The sequence below is a fragment of the Gossypium hirsutum genome, chromosome A05 (assembly GCF_007990345.1).
Source record: "Gossypium hirsutum isolate 1008001.06 chromosome A05, Gossypium_hirsutum_v2.1, whole genome shotgun sequence".
In the NCBI taxonomy this organism is placed as follows: Eukaryota; Viridiplantae; Streptophyta; class Magnoliopsida; order Malvales; family Malvaceae; genus Gossypium; species Gossypium hirsutum.
The window spans coordinates 86071451-86084024 of record NC_053428.1 but is presented as its reverse complement, the minus strand read 5'-3'; positions in this window follow the sequence as shown (position 1 = coordinate 86084024).

Below are 12574 nucleotides of genomic sequence, written 5' to 3'. Positions count from 1 at the left end.
ACCCTAGTGACATGTCACTTGTATCCTAATCTATACCTAACGTTCGATTGAGATTTCTTGCTTTCCAAATCATTGTCAAATGTGTCTGTAAGGTCGATTACACAATTCATGTATAAATTAAGGGCTAGTTTGGCAATGCTTTTGAGAAGTGCTGTGGAAAAGTGCTTTTGGGAAGTGCTTTTGAAAAGTTTGGTTTAAAATTTGAGTGTTTGGTATTGCTGCCAAAAAGTGCTTTTGAGAAATAAAATGTCCATTTTAGACATGATATTATAAAGTAACAAATATGTATTTAAATAATGTTCAAATTATTAATATTATGATATTTTAGCAATAATATAAAAAATAATTTATTATAACTTATTGTTAATATTTTAATATTTAATATTAATTTTAAATAATTCTAAGTAATTAATATTAATTATTTATTAAATTTAATTAGAATATATAAACTATATTTAAATATTTAAATATAATCATTAAATATTTGTAATTAGATATTGACACAATTGTATTATTTTAAAAATGATTTTTTTTTATTTTTAATTAATGATTTTAACACATTTGTATCATTTTATTTTAAAATGTAATTTGAATATATAACTCATATTAGATACTAACATAACATAGAAAACATAAACCTAACAAGTTAAAATATTACATAAATACTAAATTAAAATATTACATAAAGTCTCAAAAAGGGATAATATTTATATACCAAATATAAATACTAAAAATTTTACTATAGCATTTACAATTTAAAGTGAATTCATTAAACTAGAAGCTATAGCATCTCTTGTTAATTCCATTTCAAAACCACTTGAATTGTTTGATTCACCGTCATCATCACCATCATCGTCGTCGTCATCATCATCACTTTCTCGACCATGTGCATTTTCTGAATCAATAATATTATCATATGCCCTGTTAATATCTTCGTATTCCATATAATCTGCATCATTTCAACTGACATGTTTTCGAATAAATTTGTGTATCGTCATTTTAGCAACAACGATCATCGTTTTCTTTTCAAAACTATAACTTGGCATATCCCTTAAAATGGCCCATTTTTTTTTCAAAACACCAAAAGCTCGTTCAACCACACTACGTAATAATGAATGTGAATGATTGAATATCTCTTCTATACTGTAACGCCCCAATTTTCGGGAATTCTTTGAATGTTGGCATAGGTTTAATTATGTTAGTGGGCCTCTAAAAGGCCCAAGCTTAAGATAGAACCCGGCAATTTTAGTTAATTTTTGTTCCATAAGAAAAAAGGGGTGAAATTATGAAATAGAACCTATATGAAAATGTTTGAAAATGCTATAGGCTAAATTGAAGTGGCCAAATAAATAGGAGTGCAAAATAGGAGGATTTGCATGACAAACCTCCCATTTTACATGAAGTGGCCAGCCATCTTGTTGTTGTAGACAATATGAGCACTTGATATCCATAATTCATGGTCCAAATTGATAATGGGTTAGGTAAATGTTCCATGATAATGGATTAGGTAAATATTCCATGATAATGGGTTAGGTAAATGTTCCATGATAATGGTTTAGGTAAATGTTCCATGATGGACATTTCATGTCTTTTGTATTAAAGAATTAAATGGATGAAATATGAAATTTTATTAAAAGAAAAAGGGGTGAAAAGAACAAAGTTTTGTCCATCTTTGTTCATCATAGCCGAAAGTTAGAGAAGAGAAAGGAGAGGAGAAAGCTCTTGAATGTTTGGTCACTTGGGGAAGAAAATTGAAGGTAAGTTCATGGTAGTTTGCTTCTATCTTGATGTTCATGAGTTCTTCTTGATTCTAACTTAACTCTTGAAGCATATTTTGGTTTTTGGTTGTGTTGTGAGCATTTGGTCATGAATTAAAATGAAGGAAATGGTTGTTGTTTCATGTTCTTTTGATGAAAAATGGAAGATAGGTGAAGTTGAGCCAAACAAATGAACATGCATGTGCCTTAGATGCTAAAGAGAAAAATCGGCTAACATGTTGTGCTTTAAAATGATGAAATGGAGATTATACTTAAGTAAAATCATAGATATGTGATGATTGATTGGTGATATACATGTTTAAATAACATGCATGCAAGTTATGTGTGAAAGAGTGAATTTGGTAATAAATCTGCTTGGGACAGCAGCAGTAACGTGACTTTGGAAAATCACCATAAATTGTGGGAGATGAGTTAGAAGCTGCATAAATTATGTAATTAAAGCTTAATAAGTATAGTTTCAAATGGAATAAACGAGAACATATTTTGAATTCTGTACAATGATAAATTTGATTCGTAATAAAGAGTGGTCAGATTAGTCAAACAGTGAAACATGGGAAACTTTAAGAAAAATCTGGTATTGATTGGCCATACCAAAAATTCTGAAAATTTTATGGATAGAATATATATGATTCTATTTTCAGGGAAAATTAACGGCACTTGATTTGGAGTTTCGTAGCTCCAGTTATAAATGATTTAGTGACTGTTGCTCAGGAAGACAGCTTGCAGTGAAATTATGATTATGTGGTAAACATTGACAAATTTGTTAATGAGTTGCTTATTGATTTCTTATAAGCTTACTCTGATCTGTAGGTGTGATTGGCAGAATATTGTAAGGGGTTAATACATAGTTCGTATTTGAATAGTTAGATTAACGTGTTAGTATTCCAATTGTAGGCAGTTCGTGTGTGGATCTCGTCAGCATATCGTCGCAAACAGATGTGTAACTGACACCCTCTCATAGACTAGATTGGCAAAAGCCGAAAAGCTGAAATGCCGAAAAGTCAGTATTTTGGGAATTTGCAAGTGTGCGAATGCTCGTAAGATAGTTGGGTTTGTATATTTGGTAATCTAAAGTAATAAACTGCAGTATGCGCGATTTCGTACATTTTGATAATTTGGGCTTAATGGGCCAAAGATCGGGTTCATGGGCCAACGGGCCCAATTCGGTAAGTATGCGCGGTAAGTGTTCTGATAGTACGTAAATAGTTAAGATATGCATGAAAACCATAAAATCAGCTCAATTACTATAATACCCCTATGTATGGAAAATTACTGTTATACCCCTAGGTGCAAAATTACTATTATACCCCTAGGGTTAATTTTGACTGAAAAGCATGACGATCTGATTCTGTATGATGTATGCCATGATTATATATCTGTTGCATGGGGACATGGGTTATATTATGGAGGAAGCGTCCTGGTGGCTATGCCACAATTATCTGATCTAGTGGCTTTGCCACATATATCTGTCCTGGTGGCTATGCCACAATTATCTGATCTGGTGGCTCTGCCACATATATCTGTTCTGGTGGCTCTTCCACAATATCTGTATCTGGTGACTTCGTCACAATATCTGGCAGCCTCGCTGCGATTTCTGTGGTGTGTAGCGGTTGGGTGGGTCGAGTTGTCTCCCCACACGGTGTAAGGTTGGTACATGGGTGTATACGGTTGGATATGGTTGGGTTTCTGCATAAACATGTAATATCTGTTCTGTTCTGTTATGGGCCTAAGGGCTTTATTCTGAATTCTATTCTGGGCTAAGGCCAACTTATTCTATTTATGTGGTTTGAGCTGATATAGGCTATGGTTGGGTTAATTTACACACTGAGTTTCCCCAAACTCACCCCTTTTATTTTCATCCACGTAGGTAATCCCCAACCATAGTGGGCTTAGAGCTGTGAGGGAATTCGGAGTGGCCACCCGTTCTGAAATTTTGATTTTCTTCTGGTGAACTAGACATCCTTTTAATTACGTTTGAAGTTTTGGGCTTTTAAATGTAATAAGGCCGCTTATTTATTTTTGATGGTTTTTATATGTTTTATTAAGATAGGTAATATTTATATTTAACTGTTGAAATTGGATAGCTTTAAGGCGCGTTTTCAAAAACAGTAATTGATTTCAAAATAACACGAAAACAAGCAAAGCTTCCGCAATGAAGATATTTTCCAAAATTAATCACTTTTCCTAAAAAGGACTTAATCAAATCGGTTTCCTAGAAATATACATGACGTTAAGGTATGGCAATGGCGGTTTGAATGTCTAGGATTAGATCCGAAGGGAGTTTGGTACTTAAGCAGTCCGATGGACTCACCTCCTCTTTTCCGGTTTCCTACCTGGTGCACAGCTTCCATTCACTTTAACCTATAATGAAATCATCTTTTAAAACACTCAGTAAGTTTTCTTTCTAGATCGGAAATGTTTTGAATGCTTCGATGTGGCATGTCGGATCCGGCCATAACGTCTAGGCCGGGTTTGGGGTGTTACATATACTAGATACCGGTCTACCTCTACGAAATTCAAGTATATGGTTCAAGATAACCTTTCATTTGAGGATATCTAGAATCAACAAGATAATATTTTCCTACATGTCATAATATAATAAACAATTAATTCAAGAATTTGTTTTTATAAAAATTATCAATTAAAAAACTTATACTTTATTATTTAAAAAGAAAGAAATAAATGAAATATCTAACCATTTGGTGGGTGAGGAAATTTGTATTTTGGATCTTGAATTGCATCAAGAAATATTCTAGTGTCATGTGCCGATCCTTCCCATCTAGCCATGACAAAGGTGAAACACATATTAAAATCACACACTGCCATAACATTTTGAATCTGGATACCTTTTCTTCCAATATAGGGAATTTGTTCATTTGGTGGAAGAATAGCGGCAATATGAGTACCATCAATTGCACCTATGGAATCCTGAACAACTAATCATATTAGTCTCATGCATATTTTTAGTCGACCAAAAATATTAAAATATAAAAATATAAAATTAAATTTTAACCTTAAAATGAGGAATATATCTAGAATCATTATGTATTTGTTTGGGTAATGAGCTAAAAAAAGGATCTTCGAATGCAATTAGATCAATTTTCATCCTTGAAACTTTTTCAAGCACAATTGCAAAGTATCGACTTATTGTTGATCTAGACCTTTAAAATCTTTCTCGACATTGGGAAACTTTTGCATCCGTGCCCAAGATGTATAAAAAAATTCCCAACATTTCACTAGAAGATATGTTTCTTGAAGTTTGCAAGTTGTATCTTGTCTCCAAAACTCTCAACAAACTTGTGAATACAATTTTAGACATCCTAAATTTAATCATACAATGTGATTCGTGACTGTCAAGGATCTCTCAGATCCATGTCTCACCTGACTGTTTTGAATCCATGCATGGTTGCTTCAATATATACTTCTCGTAATATAATTGCACAGAAGAAGATGCAACAATAAATAATCGGTTAAAACATTCCATGCGCTGTAAAATCTCTTTCTTTTCCCTTTCATCATCTCTTTCATCACCGTTGGAATTCTCAACTATACTCATCACCTGTGAATAAATTCTATATCCAAAATCATATATAAACAACTATTGATAAAACTAATTTAGTATAAATAAGTAGAACATAAATTTAATATCCAAAAGTCAAACATAAACAATTATTGATAAAACTAGCCCTAAGCATAAATAATTAGACCATAAATTCAATATCCAAAGACTAAACATAAACAACTATTGATAAAACTAGATTATCCATAAATAAATAGAATGTAAATTCAATATTCAAAAACCAAACATAAACAGCCATTGATAAAACTAGATTACACATAGATAAGTAGAACATAAATTCAATTTCCAAAAACCAAACATAAATAACTATTGATAAAACTAGTTTAGCATTGTTGTTTAATCACATAGTAGATATCCCTAAACCCTAGAAGATCGAAAAGATTTCAACTATCCTCCATTTCCATCTTAAGCCACAGAGCGCTAATCTTGGGATTAATTGATAAAAACATAATTCGCTTGTCCTTATTGAGTAATAATTTAAGTGAGAAAAAGTATAACTGACTAGCTTCTGGAACTTCTTCTGACATGCTATCAAGCACTTTGAATGCTTGTGGAATACCATATGGATCCATAACAGGGTTCAAACTAGATGTGGCTTGACTTATATTGTCAGCTACATTGCATAATTTTTCTATTTGACTGGACAATCTTGCAGCCCCTCCAATTTGCTTTGAGGATTTTTTCTTCCAATTTTAAAATGTGAACTTGATATCTCAGGTGTTTTTCTTTTTTGACCGTTTCCATCAATGTGAACATCATTTGAAATGTGATCATTTGAAATCTGAACATCATTTAAAATGTAAATATCATTTCTCACATTTTCTTCCTCATTCTCTTCAGGTATTTCATTGTTAACATCCTCAAAAAAATCACCACAGAGTGTACCAGAAGAAGGTGCCCATGCTTTATCACCTGTTGCAACTATCCCCATGAACATTTGGTCCAACTTCCCTTCGAATTCAGGATCAATGCTCGATGTTCTAAATTTTTGAGCTTTAGGCACACCTGCATATAAAATGATAGTTTAATAACAGTAATTATCAATAACCTCATAAATAAGAAAAAAACAAAAATATTCAGAATTATTAATGTACCTTTAGCCTACTCTCCCACCAATCATCCAATGCATCAACGGTTTTTTTATAAGATTCCACCCTAGACCAGTATCTTCGCCTTTAAGTTTATTCTAAGCCTTCTATTCTTTTTTTAGGGCATCCCACCTATTTTCAGGTTGTCTTTGTGAATAAGCCTTGCCCGTTTCTTTCTCAAAGTTGGTCATTATTTTCAACCATCCATCTTTTGTGAAATGAGTACTAGGCCTATTGCCTTTCAATATCTCTTTAAAACAAATATCACAAAATATTTCTGTCAATCTCTTATCCCACATTGCTTTGACTTTTTCACCACTAACTTCAACCACCGAAGTACTCATCTATTGTGTATACGAACATATTCGTTTCAGCAAGTAAAGCAATCAAGAAAATCAAATGTCACATAAGTATATTTTTTTACATGTGTATCAAAATCAAGATAGGATCCTAAGATTTTTTTTCTCAATCAAAATCAACTTTCCAAGACCGAAATAATAACCAAGGAAGAGAACACAACTAATAATAGCATCAAACACAATTAAAAAGTCAGTATGAAAAATATTTTATCAATTATTATTTTAAAAAATATAATAAAGGTAAAGAAATGTGAGAGATGATATGCATAATCTTTAGTATCTCAGCTTTTAGGGTATAAAATTATGTAGAAAATAAAATGCTAAAAGTTTTGTAATACATAAACTTGAAGTCTGTTTTTTCTAAAGAAAAATAAAAAAGGAAAGAAAGTATAATACTACTGTTGATGTCTTTTGAATAGTGAAACCGATCAAGTTATTAGGATTGTGATGCAAAGGTCGAAGGTAACATGAAAAAAAGTAGTAGGAGATGTCATAAAGGTACAGAGAATCTGATTTCTAGGGCATGCTCTAATAGTATAAATTTGAGAAAATTTCAAAGACAATGAATAACCTGATTGTAAAAAGCACATGCAGAATATTAAAAAAATATAGCACATGCAGAATATTAAAAAAATATCTTGTATATATTATCTCTTGTTTCCATTACTCGCTAATTATGAACAATTCTAATGGAATTATTTCATAAAAATTCACCGATGGAAGAAGAAGAAGAAAAGAGAAACTAACTAATTATTTCATAAGGGCATCTTAGGATTATAATTTTAGGGATACACATGGCCTAATTTTCTAACTAAGGGAACAAATGGTAGGATTTTACCAATAATTCCACCAAAATAACAAGTGCTAATTAAAGAAGTAGCCATTTGCAATATGCCTTTCTGAAATGAAACAAATCAATTACTTTGTTAGGATCACTTCTGGCAAACATGTCTAGCATAAAAAATTGAAAACCCACTCAGACTTTCCAATCTATCTTTTGCGATAAGCAACAGAGGGTGTTGAAAAAAATGTTTAAAAGTTTACTTAGTCTTAAACTTCTTTTCTTTGAAGAACCTATTCTTGATTCCTTCATTAAATTTCACTAAATCAATGCACTCATCTTCAATATAATCACAACTCAGGAATAGAAGACAACCATGCTATGATAAACTGACCTAGAATTTATCCAATATTGTTACATAAGAATTTTAGGAACCTGCCAGTTGATTATTTATCACCAAATAGGAATAAGAAAATCCTATCTTCTCACTATTAAGTGGACAGTCTTGCAATAATACTTAAAGAGGAAGTCTTAATTTTAGCAATCATAGGTGTCTGGAGATTTAACCAGACTGAAGAAAAATTCAGAATCAGAAAACTAATTGATACAAACATGATAAATCAATTTATGGAAAGGATAATGCCCAATGAATCTATTAAACATGAAGGAAATGAATAAACGTAATACGCTCACAAACCTAGGATTTACTTTGTCAAGTCCAAGAGGGTACAAGCAAAAGAGAAAAGCTAAAAAAAAAGTAAAAGAACTTTTTTTATCTCATAATTATTTCATAAAATCAAAAAATCAGAAAATAACTAAAAACTAAAGCATAATGAACAATTAAAGAGAAGAAGAAGAAAAGAGAAACTCATCGGTGGAGAAGAGGAAAAGTAAGGCTCAGACAAAAGAGAAAAGGGGAAAAAAATGGGTCTTCTAACGTTTATTTGGAAGAAGAAAAAGTAAAGTTGAAAAAGTAAATATTAGCCAAAAGCACTTTTGGCTGAGAAAAAGTTAAAAATTTTTGCTTTTTCATCTGTGAAAAAGCACTTATTTTAAGTTGAAAAATTTTCTAAAATGATGTCTGTTCCTTAATACTTTTAAGGGATAAGCACTTTTTTATTGCAAAAGGCCATTTGAAAAGTAAAGAAGAACGGGGCCTAAAGCATATAAAATACATTTAAAGTAAAGCTTATTTAACATACGAACTTTCCTCAGTTACAAAAACGACCAAAATGACCTATTCATCAAATACTTTGTTTTCCTCCCAATCTACACCCAAATTTCGTTTTTCTTGATCTATAATACAACATTTAACTTATTTAATCATCATATTATTCAATTTAGCCCAAAAACACATTATGGAAAAATTTACATTTTTGCCCCTAACTTTTCATCATTTTACAATTTAGTTCCTAGGCTCGTAAAATAAATTTCTTTCAATTTCATCACAACCTAAGCCTAGCAATTGTTATTTATACTCATAACAGCCCACATTTTTCATTTATTAACACTTTTCTACACATTTTATAGGCTTTTACAAATAATTCTCTATTTGACGTTTTTATCGAAAATCACTTTACAAACATTGTTTATGTAACACCCCTAACCCGTATTCGACACCGGAATAGGGTTACGAGGCATTACCAGATGATACATCTCATTCACATACATTTATACATTCATAATCAAAATCCATCACAATGTCCCATATAAGGCTTTACGAGACCTTAAAACATGTTTAGAAGTGGTTCGGGACTAAACTGATAACATCTGCAAACTTTAAGAAACTTAGAAAATTTTCTTTAATTACAAGGTCACATGCCCGTGTGAACAGGCCGTGCGCCTCACACGGTTACCAGACACGCCCGTGTCATAGACCGTGTGAAAACAGGGCATACATAATGACTTGCACCACACGGCCGGAGACACGCCCGTGTGCCTTGTCCGTGTGAAAACTGGAGGGTTTACTGACTTGGGTCACATGGCCAACGACACGCTCATGTGTTTAACTCGTGTACGAGACTGACTTAAATTCGTAGGGCTAACCTAGGGGACACACGGTCATGTAACATAGCCGTGTGTCGCACACGGCCGAGACACACGCCCGTGTCTCTGCCCGTGTGGACAAAAATAGGTTATTTGAAAAGTCAATTTGCCACCTTACAATCATGCATATAAATCAACCTATTTGGTACCATTTCAAGTCATTTATAAGCAACCAAAACCCACCAAAACATACACATAACATACCATATATAATCAACCATTTTAACTAATCATTTCCATATTCAAATTATACCAAATCATTATGCCAAAATCATCACAACTTGCATATATTCCCTATTCATTAATTTATTATAATATCATCTACTTCATATCACAAAACTCATCGTATCATCACCTCAAACTAAACTAATTCATAAAGAATTATATGCATTACATATAACACTTACCAAACACTTAATTCAAGCCAACTTAAATGGTTATACATACTACATTTACAAGCCAAATCTCATGGCTAATATCAAGACTCAAAACATACCAAAATAACACTAGCCTATACATGCCATATACCATATATATACAAGCTTCAAAAGTACCAACAAGATGATTGATAGTGTGATGACGTTTCCTGACGATTCTCGAATCCAAGCTAGCTTCGATGATCTATAAAACATAGACAAATAACACACGGTAAGCTTCATAGCTTAGTAAGTTCGTACCAAAAATACTCAACAGTTCATATTATCTAAATCATCAACTAATAGACACTTAGTAGTTATCATATCATCATTCAATTCTAACCCATAACCATTTATCATGTATATACCATTTCATTAAGCTTCTTACACATAGTATCAACTACCACATAGGTATCTTACATACCTGTACTTTCTCGTATTCATTTATTTCATCCTCACTTCTTTGTTCAATACGTTAAATCGTTCGAGAATCTTTCAATGCTTCAAGAACTCGCACACTTAGTGCATTAATGTTTAGCCGTAGTAATAACGATATCGCACACTTAGTGCCATCATATTGAACCGAAGTTATCTCAGCATTACACACTTAGTGCCATATAAAACCGAAACTATTTCAATTCGCACACTAAGTGCTGTATATAGCCGAAGCTATCTTGAAACGTACACTAATTGCCAAACATAGTAGACTTGTCATCGTACACAGTCGTAGTCACAAATATACAATTTATGCATTATTGAAGCATTAAAAACATAATTATAACCAAATTTATCACGTACGAACTTACCTTGTACTCAGAATGGACTAATTAGATCAATTACTCGATAACCTTCGATTTACCTCGATCTAAATCCGAGTTCTTTCTTTCTTGATCTATATGTATTCAAAATTTACCCATTTAATCACCAATTCATTCAATTTAATTGGCAAACACATAAATGGGCATTTTGCAGATTAGCCCTCTAAAGTTACACATTTATTCAATTTAGTCCCTATTTCACAAAAAATACAAATTACACAAAATTTATTTACACCCAAGCCTAGCCGAATTTCCTAGGGACCCCTAGTAGCCCAAAAATTTCATTTATTTCACAATTTAACCCATTAGTTTACACTTTTCTCAATTTAATCCCCAATATGCATTTTTACTCAAAATCACTTTACAAAACATGTATATCAAGCACCAAGCTTTCATAATTCATCATCATCTATCACAAAACTCAAGCATTCATCAATGGAAACTCACAATTTCATCAACCAATTCAAAAATTGAGGCATGGGCTAGCTAGTACTCAAAGCAACGATCACAAAAACATAGAAATCATCAAAAACCAAGCAAAAGACATTCCTCAATCAAGCTCAACCATAGTCGAACCCTAAATGAACTTTTATCTTTTCTTTTCTTATGATTTTTAGTGATAGTGATGATAATTAAAGCATATAATGACTTTGTTTTATTTAATATAACATTAATAATCAAATACCAATTTTACCCCTTTATTAAACCATATAAAAATCACTTAATACAAGCCCATTTATGTCCATCCATCATTCAAATGGTCTAATATCATCATAAGGACCTTTGATTATAAAATCCATAACACTTAAGCACTTTTAACATATGGAATGCCATTTTTACAATTTACGCGATTAAGTCATTTTTATCAAATCGAACACACAAACGTTAAAATTAGCACCAGAAAATTTCACACATATAAAATCACATACTGTAAACACATAAAGTAATATTTTTTGACCTCGGATTTGTGGTTCCGAAACCACTGTTCCAACTAGGGTCTAAACCAGACTATTACAGTTTAACTAACAATGAACATGCATTTTCTACAATCAAACATCAAAATACATGCACATCCAACATGGGTAAGATTTTAGACTTTAACTTTCTTTCAATTTGTCCTTGAAATAGCTGAATCAAGTTACAATGATCTCAAAAATATAAAAATCATTAAAAATGGGACAAGAACGGACTTACAATCGAGCTTGAAAGCTTGGCCAAACCCTAGCTAGGTCTCATATTCTAATTTTTGGCTATGAGGATGAAATTGAAGAAGATGAAATCCTTTATTTAGTTATTTTAGCTTTATTTATCAAATTACCCATTTACCCCTCACTTAAACTTTGAAATTTTACTTATTCCATGTCCATTTTTGTCGATCCTAAAGTATAATGGTCTAATTACCATTTAAGGACCTCTAATTTAGAATTTCATAACAATTTACTACCTTTAGCCTATAGAACTCAAATTTTGCACCTATTGCAATTTAGTCCTTCTAGTCAAATTGAGTACTCAATCGATAAAATTTCTTAACGAAATTTTCATACAATTATTCTATCATGCTGTAAACCTTAAAGAAATAGTAAAACAAATATTTCTACTTCAAATTTATGGTCCTGAAACCACTATTCTAATTTGATCCAAAAATGGGTTGCTACAATAATAACTTTTATGGGATCTCTTTAGTTTTAGTTTTTAGGTTAATTTGTAG